Genomic DNA, 22,525 nt, shown 5'->3' on the forward strand with positions numbered 1-22,525 from the left:
ATGGCTGTAAATCACAGTGAACTGAGCTCTGCAGCTTTCTTCATTTTAATAGCTCCATGAATTGTTGTTCAGGTTTTGACACAATTTCAGCCACCACACTCCAGTTGGAATAACGTGAAAACTAGAAGAATGAAACACACAACACTGGTCAAAACCCTTCTGATCAAATCTTTTGTGCAAGCAGACAAATTAGACTTTGCTGACTTAATGCTTGAAAAACTCACTTTGACAGCAGCAACAAACCAAAAAAAATTGCAGTCGGTGTTCTGGTTCAACATTTCAGAACAAAGCAATTTTTCTGCTTTAATTGGAAAACCAAACTAGTTTTAATTTAGAAATATCACATTAAATATGTCCATTTAAAGAAAAATCAAGATGCTCATTCAGATAGGTGCACTGCCTTTGGGCAAATTCTCTTTGAGATGAGCCTCTTGTGTTTCTTGCTTCCTTGCCTTGTTGCTTTGCTGTTCTAGCAGGAACACTTCAATCAGCTTATCTGAGTGTTATGCTTGACTTTTAGTACCTTGAACTGTGGTGTGGAGCCAGACCCAAGCTCAGCTGTGCCCAGACAGTGCAAGGCAGAGCTGACCTTTAGGGAGAACTGGTTCTGTGTCCAAAGCACCAGCACTTTTGTCCTAGTCTGGTAGCATTTCACTGGGCTGTGTCACCACTGCTCACAGCTACAGGTGTTTATGGACCTGTGTCTGTGCAGGGCTTCTTTTTTTAAAGAACAGTTTAGAGCTTTGGATCTCAATGAAGAAATGTGCAATTCATTCTTCTCTGAGATCTTGTTTTGATCCCAGAAGGTGTCAGAATAAAGAACTTTGTGGCTCAGCATCCCATCTCTGGCAAAAGCTTTGAGGAAATGCCTCATGGAGAGTGTCAGAACAGAGCCAGCATATGTTGTCTCCTAATACTTCTCATTTCCAGCAATTTTGTTTTAACAAAATTCCTGAGCCTGGTGTGGCTCAGGAGTGTTTCTGTTTACTCATCATCCATTGGTGAACCACCTACAAAGAAGAGGAACAGCTGCTTTTTGTTGTGTACTTCAATATTTGCTGGCTTTGCTTCCTTTGGGGAGGGAGTGAATCATCAGTCCCACTTCCCCTTCTTCCATGCTCATTGTGGATTTGAGAGACTTCTGTCACATCCCCTCCAGTCATCTCTTTGCAGACCAAGGAGTTTGTCATTGTGTAGGTGCATTTACATCAGAGAGGCTGTGGTGAATATGTGGTGCATAAACACAGTGCATTTACAATCATGGAATAAAATCAAATTACATTAATTCTAAAAAAAAAGGCAACATGCATTTTCTTATCTTGAAGAATGAAACACATTGGGTGTTTCTGGATGTAAAATTGTTCAAATATGCATTAAAATTACAGATGTGGCAGCTTAATGGTACTCAGCATTCTGCTAAATGTGGGTATTTTATCCAGATATAGTCATGTTAAGCTGTGTCAGGTAGGAAAGGAGTTAGAATTGCTTATATTCATAGGGAAAAAAATATAAAGTAATATGTGTTTGTTTAAATTGTTTCTAGGATCTTCTTTGTGCCTTCTTTGCTACACAGTACAGGAAAAATCATGCCTGCTCTGTTGCTGCTATATTGAAATAACTTCCTCATCCCTTAGGTCTGTTCATCATGTTTGATGGCTTTTCTCTAAGCTCTCTCTCACATTCTTTTTATTATGAGAGAAACTCAATTTTCATTAAAACAGAACCAAAACCATACAGCCTTCTTGATGACAGAGGGAAGCTGTAAGTGTGCACAACGCGCTTCAAAAGGTTTAAAAATAAAAGACTAATGAAAAGTCCAATTAAAGCAAATATCGTGACTTCATGAGTTCTGGCCTAACAAACTTCTGAGCAGCTGGCAATTATTCAGTTAGGCATCCTATATAAACTTAAGATATTACTTTGAATGCTGGCATATAAGGATCTGCAATTTCACAGCTGGAAACTTGAGTAGACTCCAAATGAAACACTTTACAATTAAATCATCCTTCAAGCATCCTTCTTCAGCTTGCAGCCTCTTAGATCATCACTGTGAAGCAAAATCCTGCATTCCTCTTGAAAGAGAAATAAAGATGAGGGAGGAGAGAAAAATTAAGATTCAGCTGTGAAAAGGAATTCAGATAAGTAAATGGGTGGCCTCTTTCTCTTTCCTAATCTTAGTACAAATGCTGTTTAATAAGATACCAACAACATTCAATTAGCATTGATCCATGCAAGATGCTACAAACACATTTGTGTGAGGTCACACTCATTTTAAATATTAGAGGTGCAATTACTGACGGGTGCAAGTGGTACAATACATTTATCTCACAAACATTTAGAAAAACATCAAGAAAATGTCCCCATCTGCTGTATGATCAGACTAATTTTACTTTACACCAGCCTTCCTGTTAGAACAATCACTTTAGATAAGAAAGGGAGATGTTCATATCCTCTGCTGTCTTTGATTTGCAGCACACACACTCTGCAGGATTTGAGAAGCAGTAAATGAGTTACAAGTAAACACTGCCCTGCTCTTCAGGGGATTTGCACCTAAACTATTTAGTTGTTTCATGGATTTTTAGCGAGGCTGATTGATCCAGCAGCAGAAACTGAATAGGAAAACCAGTACCCAGCAGGTTTAAAATTTGTGACATTTATTGTGTAGCTGATTTGATAAGAAAACTGGATAGGAATTCCATTCTCAAGGAATAATGTAATTTGTTGAATTATAGAAATAAGTGCTGGGTTCTATGAATCTTTTAATCCATTTACTCCATATTAATGTAACTGTAGTAACTTAAATGCAGTAGCATTTACATTTTATACACAAATAAGGTGAAGAACAAGTCTCGTGTATCTCTTGTAGCACTAACAAAATCTATTCTTAGACTTTTCCATGAGGCCAGTTTTGGCCATAATTCAAATTCCAGAAACATTTAAAGCTTCACAGAGCTTTAGTGGAGACAAATTAAAGATGTTTTTAATTCATGTCCACATTGAATCCATAAAGGAACTTTATTCCATTTTCCATGATTAATACACTGCTGTGTAGTGTCTGAGAAAAATACCTTTGAGATTGACCAATTTAACACATTACTTGCTCTGCAGTTAATCATTATGGCACGTTTTCCTCTAATTATAAAAAAAAAAAAAAAAACGAAAAAAGACAGGAAGAAGTAGTGAAAAAAAAGACAGCTGCTACATGCACAGTAAACTCTTTGCTGGCACAGGATGACTAGAAGGGGAGGGAGGGATTTCATTTTTCATAACACATTTGATTAAGGAATGAGCAGGATCAAGTCTTCTGGGTTATGATCTGGCCAGTACATTTATTTTATTTTTCCTATGGCCAGGCTGATCTCCATGGTGTCAACAGTAGCTTATTCTTGCTGTTAATGCTTTTAGAAGTTGAGGAGCCGTTCACACACACAAATTCTGCTGTGCAATAAACATATCTGCTTGCCACAGGATGCAGCAATTTCTGAATACAAGGACCTCCATAGTTCACAAAGAAAACTCTGAAAAGATAACCTGTGTTCAGATATGTCCCTATCTGTGTGCTTTATAAAAGTGTGCACTCTACTTAAATAGTGGCTGCTTCTATCTACTGCATATAAAACCTTCTCCCTCTTTCTGTCTGCTAAAATTCTTGTACACTACTTGGTCATCAGCTGAATCAACTATTTATAAGGAAGGAGGCTATAACCTTTTCCTTTTGGCCTCTATATCTCTAGAGTATTAAACTTATTCACAGAAAGTCACCTCACTTCCCGAGTTCCTCTTTTTGGAAATCAAAGGTCAAGAAAAACCTGCACACTCACTCCATCTTGAAGCACATCCCATATTTGCTCCTTTTCTGTGTATTTTTTCCCTCTTCTAATGTTACCCTTTTTTTTTTTCTTGTATTCAGGGGACTTTGAACTCCAACAAGAGATCTTCATGTGTCTTGTTAAGTATGGATCAGTCCATTAGTGAAAATATTAGCAAACAGGTTATCAGTTGCATTGCTGTAGGTAGCTAAATGGGTATTATTCTATCTGGGGACCTGTATTACTTCTGAGTAGGAATTTAAGCCAAATGCCTTAAATCCCACTTAACAGTAATTTAACAACATGGAATAAAAAAATCCCTTTCCTGAAACAACAAACTTGATATCTGGGGGAGAGTGTCAAAAGGGTGAAAAAAAGAATGGGCGATGTTAAGGCTTCCTAGAATTTTCTCTGCATAGTCCAACTTCACAAACTTAAAAATTGCTTGTGGGAACTTCCATTGGGAAAGTTTCTTCACACAAGGATGTAATTCTAATGACAGGAGAGATTCACCATGTGTGAGCTCTCACTGTAAGAACAGACAGCCTTGCTCCTACACTGCCCAAAACTGGAAACCTAAAAAATCAGGACAAACTTCATAAGTGGCGGATCTTGAACTGACACAGACATAGGGAGTGTCAGAAAGACATTTTGGGAGGTGATGGGTCTGTGAACAACATTGTAAAGACCAAATTATTATACCAGATGTACCTGGAGTGTGTAGCAATGTGAAGTTTTCACAGTGAGTGTCATGTTGAATGGGGAGCCCCTTCACTAAACCTGACAGAGATCAGGTTGAGATCAGACAAGATATTAAGATAAAAAGGAGACACTAATTCATGTAACACAATTCTTCAGCTGAGATACATATTATACAAAAGCATCTCAATTACACATGTCCACCAGGACACAGTGAATAGTGTTCCTTCACCTCCAGCTCCTTCTGGAAGAGTGGGAAGGAAAACCAGAGGTGGTTATTTTAAGTTGTTGGTTAAACTTCGGGAACACATGAAGTTGATATTGAGATGCACGGCAAAGGCAGCACAAAATTAATGTCATATTAAATATTAACCTGTTCACTGCTTTCCAGTATGAAATACTTGAAATATACTTCTACTTTTGTGCTAGGCAGCACAAAATAGTTTCTTGGCAATGGTCTTATGATGGACTTAGGCACAGACTGGCTGCACAGTGCACATGCAGCAGGTCTTAATGAAGAGGATTCATTGTTTGTTGAATGCAAGTCTGGTTGGGCCTGTATGGTTTTTCTCCCTAATTTCATAGGTGGAAACACAGAAGCCTTTAGCCTCTCTTCAGAAAGCCTTATGCAAGGCCTAAGTCCCATAAGTTTCAGAAGTCAATTATTTGTTAGTAAAATAAAATAGAAAGGAACTTGCCCAGCAGTAGTGGATTAATGAGGTGTGTTGTTCACATCACCTCTGTTCTAACAGGAGGGTGGAGGGATGTCTGATCTTGCTGTGCCTGCATCACTTGTGCAAAACAAGTTCCTGACTAAATGCCACTGTTGGTAGATTTGTAAATCACCTCATAAAAAAAATTAATCTCCTGTTCTTTGCCTTAAATGTCCTTTTCTTCAGTGATCAGTAGTAGCACTGAAGTGTCATCAGACAATTTAGTGTTTCCCTCTTGAAAATTCCTGTTAGAAAGTTACGAATGATAACACCCAAAATTACAAACCCATAGGCTTTGGGGCAATGCCTTGTATCTTGTTTGTGCTGATAAAGCAAGAAATAAAAAGAAAAATTATTATAAGCCATCTGCTCCTTTATCAACTTTCTCTGCATATTCTGCACAGATATCTGTACTTGGGCATGTTTATTCCAGTCTGGCAAATCACAGACACCCCATTTATATTAGTTTCTGTAAATAGTAGACACAGATGTCTGAAGGAGAAATTAAAATATGAATTTGTAATTATTTTAAGTCTCCAGTAGTCATCACTGTGAAGCTCCCTGTCCAGTAGAACAGACAGAGCAGGGAAGAAATATTCTGAATGTTCATTGTCTTGTTTTTATTCCCCTTCTTCCAGCTGTGATATTTGCTACCCAGCTGCTATGCACACAGCTTCTTCCTTTGTCAGTGATCTGTGGTTTATGTCTACAATTTCAAAGGAAAAGTGTGAAAAAACGTGTGATTGTTATTCGAAGCAGCAGAGTTTGAAATAAATATTATACTTTTCACAGCACTGAGGGAAGGTTTTGTTCACAGAGTCCCCAAATATTCATTTGTAAGTAGTCCCAATTCGATCTTTTTCTGTCTGGAGTGCAAAATGGGAGATGAGGTCAATCACCCCATCCATAAAGCTTTGCTGGGGTAGTTCAGCATCACCAATTTCAAGTGTAAATAAGCAGCACTTTAGGTACTTCAAGAACATACAGTGAAATGGAGAAAGGCCAAAATAGGTAGGTTTTATTCTAATATTTTTATTAAATAGAAACGTGGCTTATTTTCAACTCTGTTTAGAACAGTTCTTGACTTCAGTGGATTTTTCCTGTCAAGCACTGATGTGTTTGTATTGAAGCACATCCAGCAAAGAGAAGTATTGCAGACCTAAAAGATAATGGAGAAGAAGGGGATGAAGGAAGTGGAAACCTATGCTGGGTGGGCATTTTGTGTCCATATCTACATATGGAAATTTATCACATATTTCTTGTCAGTTATGGTGCTTATCTTGAAGACACCTCCTGTTTTCTGTTTGAAGAAGGCATCCAAAATAAGAAAGGATGATTCAAGAAGGGAAGGGTATAAGAAGGTCTACTGAATAAAAGTGGCAAAGAAGCACAGGTAAAAATAAACCATCTAGGGCTGAAAGTAATACATGAATAGCTGTTACTCTAATCTTTTGAAGGCTGTCACTGATTAGGAGTCTCTATTATACCCTAAGATTAAATATCTTTCTATTTGACTCACCTTCCTTTGCCTAGTGTCATGTTAAAGGTTTCAGTCATTGGACAGCTCGTTTTCTTTTCTTATATAAAATTAAGCTGGAAGCTCTGACCTTTTCATTAAACTTCATATTTAATTTGGTGACTTATTGTGAGCTGGCAGAAATCACAGTGATAAATTCCTAACATCTTGATCACACTTGGGGACCTCCTTTCATAGCAAAACAACTCCAAATCGCCCTGAGGCGTAAAGAAGAAGACTATTTCTTCAAAACATTTAATATGGCTTTTAGATGTTTACTCTTTTGTCAATTGAACAATAATTTCATTAGTATGAAATATAACCTTCAGGGCACAAAACTGCATAGTATTCTTCAACTCAGCAATCCATCATTGTTTGTTACTTATCTGACCTGCATTATTTCACCTGCACATTCTTCAACATGGTCAGCATGTGAGCATCTTTATCTACAGCAATTCACGATGACATTTATGTTTTCAGTCATAATGGGGGGGTAGTCATATGGGGGCAGGTAGTGAAGGGTTTTAGTGCTCCTCCAGCTTGATCAATGAAGTAGAATGGAAAACAACCTTCTTTGAGCTGCTCAAAATCTTTTCTACGTTCTGCATCTTCAGTAGAGCTAAACCTGGACCCTTGTTGGGGGAAGAGAGCAGATCCCAGAGGTAATATAATCATCCAGCCTGGGGAGGAATCCCCATGATGCCAATGCTGGCAGAAATGCTTCCACTTCTTGTGACCTATTTTTCACTTCAGCACTGTGACTAATGTAGCTTTGGGCCTGGAAATGCTTGCATACCTTGTGGGTAGAAACATGTACAGTGATTTCACTGATTTCCTTGAAACTGTTTTTAGGAGTGAAGTTATTAATGCAATTTATTGCAAGCTTACAGTTTGGGGGTCTAATTTCACACTATAATGAATAACTAACCTGATTATTTCACCTTCTTCTTCCCTAATGTTTTTTAGAGTTGTGATATTGTGTCAGGTATGAGCTGTTTATATCATGCTTGGTGTGCTAATGAAGACTTGATGTTTGCTATTTATACACAATAATTCCCTTTAGCATATTTAATATATAGCAGAATATTCCTTTTAAGGTATGAAGATGTTACTGATGTGCTTCAATAGGGATTCCCACGCATCAGCAGTTTTATAGGTCGCTGAAAATTAGGACCAAGAGAAAACTTGTAGTCTACCACACCTACACTCATCCCTCTATGTGGAAATAAGCCTTTTTAAGTTGTACAGAACATTGTTGCCCACCTTGAATCTGTTCTGTGATATCAAAGCCCAGAGCATCACTCTGGAAGTCATGTTAGAACATTGAAACATCAGTCTGAAAAAAAGAAACTTTGAATCATTAACTACAAAAGCTTACAGAATGTAGTCAGATTACAGTATGATTTTTAAATTCAGAAAGTAAGCCAGAAAGGGCCTTTTTTAAATTTTTCCTGTTGTTGGGGTCTTCATGGATCCTGCTTTTCAAACCCCTCTCAAAATAGCCCAGGTCCTCTGCCCAAGAGTGTTTTTGGTGGAGATTTTTCAGTTTGTAGACAGAGGATTCCACACTTAGAAACACATTTTCTTCCTTTTCTTTATTTAAATGTGAAGAGGGTATGTAAGGATTTTCTGGGAAACGTAGCACTAGGGAATACAGTTGATCAAGAAATAAAATAGCTAATTATGCTTTGGAGGCATGTTAGAAATTAAGTAAAGCTTATTGTTTGTTACCTTCTTTCATTACCTTTCCTTTTAAGGTCTTCTGCTCTAAAAAGTCTGGTCTAATGTGTGCTAATCATGGAAGTTTGGTTTGCTGCACTGCTTTGACCTGGGACACAATTTCATTTTTCGACCTGCTGAGCCTTCTGTGTTTTCTAAACTCTTTTTTGTTGAAGGTTTGATTTAAATGTATGTTCTTGGGAAGATATCTTAACCCCAGAGTCTTTTTGTGTTTAACAAGACCCAAAGCAGGGCAAACTGACATATGTCTCTCCTTCAGAGTTCTCTGTGTGGCTGGTTGAGACTGTGGCCATCTGTCATTTAGTGCCCGCCAAGTGCCAGCTCCGACCGTGGCACTGGCCCAGCAGCCTTCAGAGCAGTACCTGCTGTGGGCAGCTCTGCAGCCACGTCTGAGGTCAGGGCTGGGATTGTCTGGCATGAAACACCAGAGGGATGAAATACAGACTCTCTCAGAAAGCCCTTTTTCTGTCTGCAGCATCACTAGAGAGAAGCACGGAAGGCCCATGTTCTGGAGGGTCAAAATCCTCATTAAAATATCCTGGGCTTGAACCTGTGGAGCTCTGCCTTGGCCATTCATATGCATGCTCAGACTGTCAGTGCTGGTTATAAGCTGCATATAAATTGTTTTGCTCCTTTCTTAGTCTGCAGACACAGTTCAGTTGTCATCACAAACTTTTACATTATCTAATAATAAAAAGAGATTGCTTTAACTTGCAGGATAGCTTGTAAAGAGTTTTATCACACGGTATCACAAGGTATGAAGCTCTTGTGATAAGCTTTAGGTGGTTTTCTCACTCAAAACAAATGTCTGTGTATCCCAGAGCTCTCTCTCAGCTGGAGCTAGTAGTAATTTTTGACAGCTATTTTTCTTTTATGAAATATCTATTTTTTCCATTTCACTACTGAAATACCCTTTCCAGAATCCAGACAAATGGGAAGAGTTGAAGGTCATGACTTAACTAGAGCCTTCTAAAAGCAAATCCAGATTCCAGAACGATGTGTCAGGTGGAAAACTATATCTCAGAAAAATATGAGTCAGATTTTAGCTGAAAAATTTCAAAACCAGGTAAATTCGCTGTTAAGATTTTTGGTTCATAATTAATTTTAAAGACAGCTGGTAGTTATACTCAAGCCTGGAGTGCTTGAAATCAGCTTAGTATCTGAGGGTGTTGGAATAACCCATTTTAAGTCCCTGATCTGATGTCAGATGCCAGGGACTCAGACACATAATTGACCTAAATGGATGCAAACTAATGTACCTGCATTATTTCATCCTGTGAGATTCTTGCCCTGTAACTTAATGAAGTGTTTAACTTCTGAGTTTTGTCAGCCCATAAACACATAAATGATCATAACCTGATCTGTAGCAAACTGCTGCCTCTGATCAGCAGAATTTAATAACAATATCTTCTTCTGGGAATAATGACCATAAAATCTAACTCCTGTGTAGCCTTTTCCAGGGCTACAACTCCTACTAATTCCTATCAGGCTTAAAGAACAATTTTCAGCTTATATAGCCAGTGCCATTTGATACTCCAAAGTAGGTATTTGTATCCATATCTCCATGGGCACTTTGCAAATTCACAGAAACTTGCCAAGTGCAGTAAGTTGAATTCAAATTAAAATAAATTGCTGTGGAAGTGCAGCTTTCAGGTTAGATATAAATAGTCCTGTAGCATTATTAATAGATGTTGAGTTGTCTGGTTTTCAGTTTCCCAATTTGCATTTCTCTCAAATGTTGGTAAAATGCAGGTGAAGTGCCCTTTTTGAAAGAATGAGGTCTTTGTTCTGTAAAACTGGGCATTTCTGGGGATAAGTGACTGGGAAATAATGCATACTAATCCACCTGTAAGAGTCCGATTCAAAACCTAGGAAATTAAGGTCTACATAGAGATCTGTGTTCTTTTAGGAATTTGTTTGCCTATTTAACCCCTTTATCATTCTGTGAGGTGCAGGGTGGTGACACAGGTAGAAATCAGTCTCTCTTCCCCTTTCTTACGTCTTCTTTTCTTTCACTTACTTTTATATCTGTTAATGAGGTTCAACAAAATTTTTAACGGGGTAAAATCTTAAGGACAATGTTTTTCCACCAGTCTTGAAGAACATCATTTAGTGGTTTGAATAAAAGAAAGAGACTTCCATGGGTAGGATAAGAACTGTTGTAGACTGTTCTGCCCAAGCAGTGTGCATATGCTGGTGGACTGAGCTGAACAGAAGCTGATAGAAATAAATAGAGGTTTTACAAGTCAAAATGTTTTCAGTTAATGCCTCCATTTAGCCATAGGTAAGATGCTTTAGGCAGAGGCCTTTGCATTGAAGGATATGGGTTAGGACCATTTTCTAGAGAATTTTATTAAGTAGCCATTATTTTCCTGTGACTAAGGAGATTCCAGTACCTAGAAATGTTAAAATGTCAAAAGTATTTCTGAATGCTTATGAGATATAAAGGGTCAAATGCATGTTAATCTCATAGTATTGTGGATTAGTACAATGAATTAATTAAAATACAGCAAATCAGAACACTTGGATAGAGGAGATGGGCTGGATGATCTAATATGTCATCCTAGTTTATAAATATTATTATTAAACATACCTGCATAAACACAGCACTGAATGAAAAGGAGTTTTTAAGGATAGAGTGCAATGAAGAATGCAGCTAATGTATCACAAATTATCTATAAACACTCTGAGTCAGCTGATTTTTCACCCTTAATGAGTGCAACCCTCATCTCTAATAGTCTGCAATTTTTCATGAAGGGAGCCTTTTTTATTTTCTCCAAGACCAGCTCCTCCCCAGCTTGTCACTGTATATTTCATTCCTTCTGCCAGAACAATTGTTCCCTCCATGATGACTGTAGGATGCTATCACAACATTTTATCAGCTTTTTCTTAACCAAGAAATATGATTTGCTAGTAAAGGTCTCTATTGGAAACAGAGATAGAACTCAGCATCATCAAACACAACAGAATCCTAAGGTGTTGCTGGAAATGTTGACCTTCTTGACTCTGGCTCTCCAAAATTACTTGGATAACTACCTTAAGCTTTAAAGATCCCATGTTTTCATCTTCCCGGGGACCTAGGGCAATCCTGCAGAATTTTTAGCAGCTGGAAATTCAGCAGCTTGGTCTGCTCTAATCTCTGACTATAGTGTGTTATGTTTTCCAGTATAGACCAAAATCTGGCTGTTTGCTCTTCAATTACCTCATCCCCACACCACCCCCTTGAAAATAACTGTGAGCAATTGTAAATGCTGATGCTTTATTTACATATATAGTCTCTTTACCAAGTAAATAGGACAATAGCAAGGACAAGAGCAAAACTACTGCAGTTCACCGGGAAAGAAAATGTTTTGGCATCCTTTGGGCTGGTCTGACAGCAAATCCCATGATCTGCACAAGCTGCACTGATAGGCAGATAATCAAGCAGTGAAAACATCTGATAATCAAACCTGTCTGAAAAATGGCACAAAGACATATAGACACCACGTGGCTTTCCTCAAAATCTTAAAAAAAAAGTAAAAATCCCCCCCCCACCAAAAAAAAAGTTATTTCTATCTTGGCACACTTATTTTAGACAGCAAATATTTCTGTGTTTTTTACAAAATGTTTTTCAAAAAGTTTCCACCAGTGCTTGGAAGCAAAATCTGATATTCAAATGTTTGCTTCCTATGGGCAGATGAAGCTGGTAACTGAAATGTAAACGTTTTGTCATGTTGGACTTTCCAGGTTTTTAGGCAAGAGGCTGTTCCATTATTCCAGGATAATAACCCTGAGGAGAAAACCACAACAGTGTGTCTGAAAATTTGCTAGTTACTTAATGCTCTAAAATGTACCTGCCACTATGTTTCTCAGGGCTAATTTTTCCTAATAAAAATAAGCCTTTGTGAATGTTAGTAGAGTTTAAAACACAGTAAAGAGTGGAGGGAATGTTTAAGGTTTCAGACCTGTTGGCACTGCTGCCTTTGTAACAGAATAATAGCATTCCCACATATGAAGGTTTAAGGTTAAGAGAGCTGTTTATAGTGCTTTTTCCTGAGTTTTGGCCACTCACTCCTTGCTGATGATTATTTCTGCAATATTTTTGGGCAGCTTCGTGCCAGGCAATTGGATCCATAAACTGCTATTAAATCAAACTCCTAAACAGATGAGTTTGATGGTGCCAGGTGGCCTGAACTTATGGAGCTGGTGGAATTGCAGCATCCATGACAGCAGCATTTATTCCTGCAGTGAAGGTTCACTCTGTGTTCCCAGCTGCCAATAACTCAGTAAGTGTGGAGCTAGCAGGGCATGTCATCATGACTTTGGTAGATTTATTCTTCCTCTAACTTGCCTGCAACACATGTGTGGACATGCTCATCACCAGAAAAAATCTTCTTTAGTGCAACTTTACTGATGTAATCCTGAAAAGAAAACTTTGCTGCTCTAATATTCAGCTGGAAATAATACCAGCAACATTTTGGGGGAAGAAAAATTGTGCACTCTCTCATTAGGATCTCTCAAAGATGAAATATTGGGTTTATATAATGAGAAATACTGTTTTAAAGTAATTCAGACAGATTAGATGTGTTTAATAAAGGAACCTTTCCCCATTTTTCCCTATTATATATGTAAGAAATTGGTTTGATCATGGGTATGACTCAGAAAAATATGTTTTCAGTGATCTCTTTATAGAACACCTGATGGTACCACATTTCTTTAATTATTTTTGACAAGTTGGGTTTTAAATACTACTATATAATAAATATCCATGTTACATACCCTTTCCTATATCCTAAGGTACCTTTCTTAAATCCCAAAGATCACTGCAAAGATGATCTCCCTTACATTCTTTCCTCTTTCTTTTCCCCAGTTTCATACAATACCTGACATTTATTCTATCCTTATCCCTAAGAATTTGTCTTTTCTTACTGATTGAAAATATTGAGTAAGTGTCTATTTATATGCCTAGTACTAATATAAAATAATTAATAAAAAAAATAAAAGAATTCTAATAGTAATAAAGAAATTCTAATAAAAGAAGTGCCTGGGTCTTGGTCTGTCTGTGTATGCATCTTGTACCCCCTGTGTGAAATACTGCACAGATACTGTGCTCAGGCTGTGTAAAACAAATCATTCCATGGATAATCAAAGAAAATGGATGCCAGGAAGAAAAAAGGTAGACCATCATAAAACAGGGAGTGAAAGCATTAACAATGTGAGGAAAATTCCTGGACAGGATTTCAGTGGTGGTGGACAAGGCTGCATTTCTTCTTGGAGCAGACTGTGAATCTCATTCCATGGATGCAGCCCCCAGGGTGTAAGATACACCTGTGGGAGGGGAAAATGGGCACAGAACCCAAACTGCAGCCAGGGGATTGTGACATTTCCTGAACTTACTTTGTTAGAGCTTTTCAAAGACCATGTCTTTTTTTGTTCAGTTTGGTTTTCTTGGTTTTTTGTGTTTTTTTGTGTTTTGTTGTGTTTTGTTTTTTGTTTTTTTTTTTTAAATTAAGATTTCAGGCTAAAGAAAGACTGACGAGCTGAGATTAGGCTCCTGGCCATGTTGGCCAGGATCATCAGGCTTCTGGGTACTGGCTTGTGTTTCCAACTGTAGAACTGGGCTGGGAATTGTGTATGAAAAATCCTGCCAAAAATTTCCTGAATCTTTACTCATTTTTAAAGCTGTGCACAGCAAATGAAAAGAAGCATAAGACTCATCCACTTATAAAAAGATGCACTTTGCTGAAATTTCTCCTGGAAGAAAATAATAAAGAAAAAAGTTTCCTTAGTTATATTTTTAAAATATAACTTTATGTATATTGAATCTTAAAATATTTTGATCCATGTAATTCACATCCAAGTACAACCTTTCAGTGCTGTATCTAAGCATAGGTGCAGCTTATCCCTTTCCATTTTTGTCATGTACTGACTCTTCAGGACCCTCTTCAGTCACCACTCTACAATATCTCTTTCAGAGGAAAACTATTTTGAAACTAGGTAAATTATAGTTACAAATAATCCCTTGTACCATTCTATTTATAATGAAATTATTTCTAAAACCCAGCCAGTTTAAAACTGCCAGCTGATTTTCCCAAAGATTGTTTCAGTTTCAAAAAGGACCTGCCCCTTACCTTACCATTTCCAGTCCACTTTTTTCCACCAATTGTTTCCTCCATATTTTCCACATACCAAACCATTCCATGGTTGAAATCCTAGTTCAATGGGGAAAAACAAAAGGACATATACCATCAATGTTAGCCCTCACATCTCTAAGCACTCAGTAATTCATATACATTGACAACATATAAGATGTTCCACAGAACAAAGAAGAAATGGAAACATCTCATGGAAGTTGGTTTAGAGACCTCAGAGTTATTGAGGATTTAAAGAAACCTGTGCAAACTGTTTTTCTCAGTTTCTCATTGTCAAATATCTTTCTTTTTCAGTACAAAAGATGGTTCTAGTGGACTGGAAGACACCAAATAAGAGGACCAAGGGAAATATGAGTTGCAGAGATCTGTAGAAAAGAGTGTAAGAGTTGGGAGCAAATGGAAAGGTAAGTCTGAGAAAGATGAAGCAATAAAATATCCTGATTTATAACCAAGTCAAGGTCAAGTGCCTTAACTTTCTGCCAAAACTTAGAAATTATTTACAGTAGTAAATAAATAAATAACAAATAAACAGATCAACAAAAATGTGGAATAAGTGTTTGGGGACACTGTACAGGATTAATTTCTTTTCCCTGGTCCCCATTATGCCTTCCAAAATAGAGCCAACATTTTTCTGTTTTCTCAAAGGCTGTGCTTTTTAATAAGATCATTTCTCTTCCCTCTCTCTTTTCCTTCTGTCCTGTGGATGGGAGGTATGGGCCAACTGTGAGATACACAATGTTCCAAATTTAGGAAAAAAATGATACAGCAATTCACCCAGCTCTCATGAAAGGTGCATTGAAATCCTGCAATTTACTTACTGCAACTTTAACAACTAATATTATCATTTAGATCCTGAATATTAGCTGTTCTAGAAGACTCAACTATAAATCTACTTTCTAGGAATGCTGTTTTCCTTCTGATAGATGGATTTCATTTCTTTGAAAGCCATCACAGTGTGTTTAAGACATGAAACCTGAGTGCAGACAGGTATGGGCATCCTGTACAAAGGAAAACAGCCCACCAGAGCAGGAAGTGATCTCCCCATGGGATCAGCTGGATCACAGCTCTCAGCTACTCATAATGACGTGGCTGTAACACAAAGTTCCTGGTCTCTATCCATGCTGATGTGTCCTGATAGCAAACAATGCCCCAGAGCAGTTTGCAAGCACTGGACAACGAGCACAACGTAGGTAGGGAGAAAGGGCAAAGGAAAGCTATTCCTGCAATCCTCACTCTAGCAGGCAGTTTTCCAGGAAATGCCTGTTCTCTTGGGGTTTGATATGGGGCTTCTCTGACAGCCAGACCCCCCAGCACAGGTACACAGGCACTTTTGGTTCTTTCATGGCAACACACAGGATGTTGTGGCACATTCAGTCTTTAATTGTGGAGCCCAGAGTGAGGCACACTGGGGGGAGGCTGCAGCCCCAGGAAGGACAGAACCTGGAGTGATGGTGCATTAAAATGTAGTATTTTTAATCTGTTCAGTGTGTAGCCAGTATTGCCTCCTGCTGCTGCATGACTACTGATTCTGCAGTGGTGCCAAACCAGCATGGCTGTCCTTTGGATATAATGACTTATCTTCCAAATACAGAAGGAAATCTCTCTCAGACATGCAGTGCTTTAGAAAATTAAATTCTGCTGCCTGCAGTTATAGCCGAACCATTTTTAGTTGCTATGTCACTTCTGCCAACCTCTTGACTTTAATAACTGCTACTTGTGCACCCCAAAGTATGAGGAGACCATGCTAACAATTAATTATTTTTTCCAATATTAAAAATTTCCCCAAGTCTGTAAGTGAAAAATAGAAGTGTTTACAGACAGATTCTGCACCGAAAAATATCATCTTTGTAAACAGCATCCAAAGAACCTTACAGCACATCATTTGCTCAGCTAGAGTATTTTGGGTTTGTCCAAGAAAATTCATTGATAGGTGAAGTAAAACTATTAGTATGTATGTTGGACTAGGGTATACACAAGGGAAGACCAACTCCTTTTAATCTGAATGATTCTTAGACCCTGATTAGGCTTCTTAGAGGTGATGCATCCTGCCTAAATTAAGGCAGACCTATAAATTACAGTCATCTTGATGCTGCTTCAGACAGACTGCAATCTGAATTGGATCTAAACTCAAAGGAAACTCAGATGAGGAGAAATAGTGCATCCAATAATGCACATGGCCCAAGGGAAATGCGGGTCAAGGTCCCTGTTCTAGCACACTTAATGTCAATAAATAAATCAGTTCCTTCCCCATGTCTCTTATTTCCTTATTTGTAAAGCTGGGATTTCTCCTGTGGAGTGCTTTGAGATCCAGACATGATGCAAGGTATTTATATTGAGGTAATTAATTTTTATTAGCTTTAATTATAACAGCTCTGGATTGCTTGTCCAAGGAGCAGGAACTGAGTGATATTTGGCCTGTTTTTGTATCTCTTGAACAATTGTGACCTTTACCTGCTGTTGCATGAGCAATCAAGGTTGGAATCTAGTTGTCAAATAGTGGTTGTGATAATTTTCAGCATCTGTGTCTGTCTTCTAAAATTTTGGTGAAAAATATATCAAAGTGTATTTACATGAGCTCTAATCAAAAGACTTGCTTAGAATTTGTGCTACTTTTCTGTGAGTTATATTTATTTCAGTCTTTAAATAATACTCATGCCATTAGGAATTACAAAGGTAAGGGACATCAGTATTGTTTAAATTGTTGTATTTTCCTCTGCCATGTCTCAGTGGGAATGTTGAGTGCCACACAAGAGCTGTAACTGAGAAATCCCTTGCTCTCTGTGACTCTGATTGCTATTATAATTGGAATAATTTGCATTTTTATGCAGATACTATTCTGTCTTCAGGCATCCATGACTGCGCTTGATGTTTTGAAGATCATTTGGAAAGACACACAGAAATTATTTGCTTTTAGTAGAATGATTCCTTACTTGCAAGCAAAAACAAATTATTTGGGTCAAAAGAGATATAAAAGGGTCATAAATATCTGAAGAAGGACGTGTTGGTAAACAACATCTCCAGAAAATGATTCCTCCTCAAATGCCTGCAAAGACACTTTACTAAAACCTTTCAGACACACCAAGATTCTTGCAATCTTACCAAGCAATAAGATTACTGGTAGGGTTAGAACCTTCCACACCAGTAGGTCACTTCATCTCTCTGTTCTCCTTGTAAATGCTTATTAAAGAACTCACGGATTTTTTTTCCCTTTGGAAGCCTGAGGCTCTGACCCTGTGGCCTCTGGCTGGTTTTAATATTTGCTTAGTCTCTGGCACACAGGAAACTGTGAATTAGTGGTACCACATCGTAACTGTCACTCTCTGTTGTCAAAAAAACCACCTTTTAAGAAAGCAGACTGAAACAATACAGCTGAAGCTTTGGTACCCCTTTCACCCCACTAAATTCACAGTGAGCAATAGTTTGTTGTGCACTTGAACTGTGTTGAAAAGGGAGTGATTAAACTTGAGAGAAGTTTTATGATTTTCTATGACTAAGTGCTAAAATATGGTTCTCCATTACCCTGCAATCATAGCTACACACAGAGGAAAATGCATGTGCAAATGGAAATTACACACCTCTGGCTAACGTTCAGCAGAGCTGAATGGCAAATGTTATTTATGGGAATTTTTCAGTTTTGTAAAGGAGGGAATTTATCACCTCAGAGCCTGTGAAGTACCAGAGTCAAAACAGCCAATGTAGATCAGCTGGCACTTCTCTGTTGTCTTTAAACGAACATTAGAGACCTAAAAATTCCCAGATATTCCACATGGTAAGAGATTTTTGTGCATAACCCTAATAATTTCTGTGGCACCCCTCTCTTTTCCTACACAGAGGAAAGAAACTAAAATCTCACCCATTTAGAAAGAATTCTAATACTGACTCAGGACTTTCTAAATTAAACAACTGTGTCCCAAGTGGATATCTTAATGTTGCTTTGAACAAGTTAACTTGTGAATTAAGTGTATAGATTACAGAGAATTAGTTAATTTAACTGCAGTTTCCAAATGCAGTGTCCATTCCAAGCCTTGGCTGCATCACTTACCAAAACAAGTTGGATAACTGTGAACTGACAATATTCATTTTCTGTCTTTATATCTCTCACAGAGGTGCTCCAAATTATAATTAATAGAAATTCATGTATGAATTTAAGGTACAAAGCATTTTCAGCATTGAAGGCCCGAGGCAACTAATTTCTGAGTGAATATAACCAAGCACTTGGTTCATCTGTAGTGGAGAAGTCATCAGGCACATCGTAGACTAAATGACAGGGTTTTTTCCCCACTAATTTTATTACATTGTTCTTCATGCCCTGTATAATTAAAATTCTGTCATCATCTCCATTATGGGCCTCTATTTTTGCTGGTTTATAATTTTGTCCGTAATTTACTCTGAAAGGGAGGCTGTATTATGGGATTTTTTCAAAATCAGGGGTTCTTCTTGCACTGACTAAAAATAAACGCTAAGATTTTCAGAAGTGATGAATCAATTGCAGCCTTCTGGTTTAATCTGGGAGGAGGGTTATGAATTTGCAAGGTGGGCAGAAGAATCTGTTTTTTTTCGGCAAAACAAGTGTCATTGGACACCCATTTTAAAATTGGTGCACCTGTCTAATGAACAGAGTAAATTTGTTCCTTTTTTTACAACAAAGGAGTCCCCAGAAATACAGTATTTGGTGCCAGATGTCACTGCAATGCTCTGTTACACAGGACCCTTCTCTTTCCAAATAGAATTTACCATCATTGGCTTCTTTTCTTCTGTTTAAAAGAAAGCAAAATGTCTGAGGGAAAATTTATAACAGGACAGGTATAGCACATAATTTAAATATGAAATACTAGTATTTCATACTCCTTCTGCACATATAGATATACAGATTAAAGACTTCCCAAATGAATACTGACACAAACCAATAGAAATGTTATGAAGATGCAGTCTGGCTATTTTATGATTGTTTCTTTCATTACTACTGATTTTGTAATGGCATATGGTGAAGCCTTATAATGATTTGATAGAATTGCAATTGGTCCTTCTAGGCCTGTTTTTTGCATTCTTCTTTGGCAATGAAATCTGAAACTGTTCTGCAAAGGACACCATTGACTGTCTCTCATGATCATGACTAAGCTATAAAATGTCCATTCTTTTGTAGACCATGACGTTTTAAAGTGCTTCTGGTTTTCTGTCACTCTGTTTGTCCTCCCATATCTCAATAACACCAAATGGTGCCATCATTTCATACCAACGGCTCCAAGTCGTCCCTTTTCTAATGGGAATTGAATTAGATCCAAGATAATGGTATTCCTGTTCTTCAGAGAGATTGACAGTGAGTTCAACTTTACACCTTTTTGTAAACCCATTCAGTTGCTTTACTATCCTTCAGCCTCAAATCAGAAGTTTTCCTAAAATCTGAGCCACAGTGGATCATGAGTTATTACTATGGCCACAGGTATTTTATGGGAAGGCAACAAAGGGGAAAACAGTGAGTATTGTGAGGAAAAGATGGAGAAATAGGAAGAAGAGGAAGGGAACCTGTCTCGTTCTCTAGTCCTGCCTGCATTGGAGTGGAGGAAATTCATGTCTTTTTGGATGTCCTCGCTGCACTGCCTACTCCTGACATGGTCTGCTCTGCTGCATAGTATGGAGTGTTGCAAGAGGAATAGATATATGAGGCAAAGAAGTACCAGTTAAGGAGGGTCATATTTAGAATAGAACTTTATGCTGTTAATTCAGCTGAGCACTTGAGAATGTGTCTGGGTCACCCAGTTCCAAGAGGTAGGTACGTGTGTGCTCAACATTTGGCACACATTTTTCTGGATATGTGGAGCATTTTTACAAGGTTTTTGAGCATTTGTGGCTTAAGAACTACTTAAATGCTTTTTTGAGTTGGCACTGAAATGAAAAAGTAGTCACAGAGAAACTGTGAATTAAAATACCTGCCTTGTTCAGATGGAGTCCTTGAGCTCTCAGTGCCTCGTTGAACTGTCCATCAGGTCTGTGCTCCTGCACTCTGACAGAGAGGGCATCTAAATAAGGGGCACTTGAGAGCAGCAGGGCACAATTCTGTGTGCCTGGCAAAAGGGGAGTGGCTGGTTGAGAGAGATGAAGCAACACCCACAAAGGGTTTAGGGTTGGGTACATTTGGTCACCTGCCTGGGACTGCCAATCCATATGAATCCTAAACATTGCTGGCATTGATTTAAGTCTATAGCTGTTGCAGTCAAGAAAGTCTCAGGCACATTTTTAGCAGAAACATAAAAATGCTGACATCTTTCTTTCTTTCTTGACTGTTCCATACATTATGTTGCTAATAGATGCCTCTCTTGAATTTCAGACAGTAAAAATAATTACCACAATTTCTCTTTTGCCTCTCCCCCTTCCCTTCTGATGGCTTCTGAGTCTCTTTGAAGGAAGGCTTGGCTGCATAACTAGACCTGCATAAATCACATCAGCCCCTGTGTCTGTGTGTGGAACAGCAGCACAGGCAGGTCTCCTACGCACAAGAGAGGATTAAGAACAGATTAAGCACATTGATTCTGTTATTCCCCCAGTGTGTGCTTCATCTAACTATTGCACTATACACTTGGCACATTTGTGATTAAAGTCTGGGGAACAGATGAACATATTGTAAGCAGATAGAAAGAAGGCAGCTATTTAAAATTAGTTTGAATTACTTCTCTTGTTTGCAAAAAATAAAAGCTCCCCTCAAAACCAGATCTTTTATCATGAATTCTAGAAGCAATCAGAAGTGTTTCTAAATATCATGTCTTCCCAAATAAGGAATTTAAAGGAATAAGTCCTGTAGGAAGCTCAAAGAAGATGGAATGAGAAGTAGAAGTAATTCCATTTTATCCTGAAAACTCAATTTTGGTTGTCAGAGGCAGGTCTTCCTATGTGTTTATTCTTTACCATTTTCAGTCTGTGGGAGTTGAGGGAGCTCAGTATCTCACAGGATGTTCCAAAAAGGTTGAGATTAGCCCTCTGGGTCTTAGATGAGTGATTGCATTTCCTATTGTTGAAGGAAGATGGTCTAGAACTAAAAAATTTGAATTTTCTTTGTTGTCACACCTACACTGTGTAGACAATACTAAGATTTTTCTCGTATGTACATTACCAGCTTGAAAATTTGTCCTTGGGTAGTGAGTTGGCCTAAATTCTGGATCCTAACAACGCTGTGGATAATGGTAAAATTAAATTTTCATTTTACTGCTTATCCTCCAATATTACCCTGACATTATCAGCAGTATGCCTTTCTGGCATGAAGGTTAACTGCATTCTGGCTCCATTTATAAGAATGCAGCTAGGTGGGTGAAACAAGTGCTTATTCCCCTCTATTCAGCACTTGGGAACCTTCATCTAATACAGTGCCAGGTTTGGGTCTTCCCAGCCCAAAAGATACATTGACCAAGAGGAATGAGTCCAGTAAGAGGCACTTGGTGTCCAGGAGAATGTAGCATATAAGGGATAAAGATTGTACAAAAAGGCTGGGCTTGTTCAGTTTGAAGAAATCATCTGACTTCACCTGCCTAAGGAGTGGTTACAGAGAAGTTGGAGCCAGAGCGTTCTTAGAGATACAGAGTGAAAGGACAGGAAAGAGCAGTCACAGGCTGCAACATGGGAAATTCTTATGCAACAGGGAAATCCATCTCCTAGAGAGGCTGTGCAGTCCCCACCCCAGGAGAATTTCAAATGTCAGTGCCCTCAGCAGCCTCACTTCATCTGAACTTGCATCAAACTTCAGTTTCCTTTGCTTTGAGTGGTTAGACCAGATGACCACCAAAGATCACTTCCTACCCAAATTATTTTGATCTACCTGTGTACAAAGATTTTGTTCTCAATTACAGTCAGTGAACCAAAATTTTGTAATACTAAAGAGAAAAAAAAAAAAAAAGCCTTCACACTGTGGCCTAGTTTTTTTCCAGTTAT

The 22,525-nt window shown here is 38.2% G+C and overlaps 1 protein-coding gene across 7 annotated transcripts in view; it reads left to right on the forward strand.

Moving 5' to 3' along the window:
* Positions 1–22,525, forward strand: part of SLITRK4 (SLIT and NTRK like family member 4) — a 213,137-nt gene that overhangs the window by 115,288 nt on the left and 75,324 nt on the right. For 6 of the 7 annotated variants that reach the window (XR_001875541.1, XM_017819312.1, XM_017819311.1 and 3 more), the window contains one exon: positions 14,903–15,012. The gene's annotated coding sequence lies outside the window, so the exon portion shown is untranslated. Of the gene's footprint in view, positions 1–6,487; positions 6,615–14,902; positions 15,013–22,525 lie in introns of all 7 variants that reach the window. The other variant, XM_017819316.1, reaches the window with a different exon arrangement.

Source organism: Lepidothrix coronata, unplaced genomic scaffold (genome assembly GCF_001604755.1).
Source record: "Lepidothrix coronata isolate B3197 unplaced genomic scaffold, Lepidothrix_coronata-1.0 Scaffold73, whole genome shotgun sequence".
NCBI lineage: Eukaryota > Metazoa > Chordata > Aves > Passeriformes > Pipridae > Lepidothrix > Lepidothrix coronata.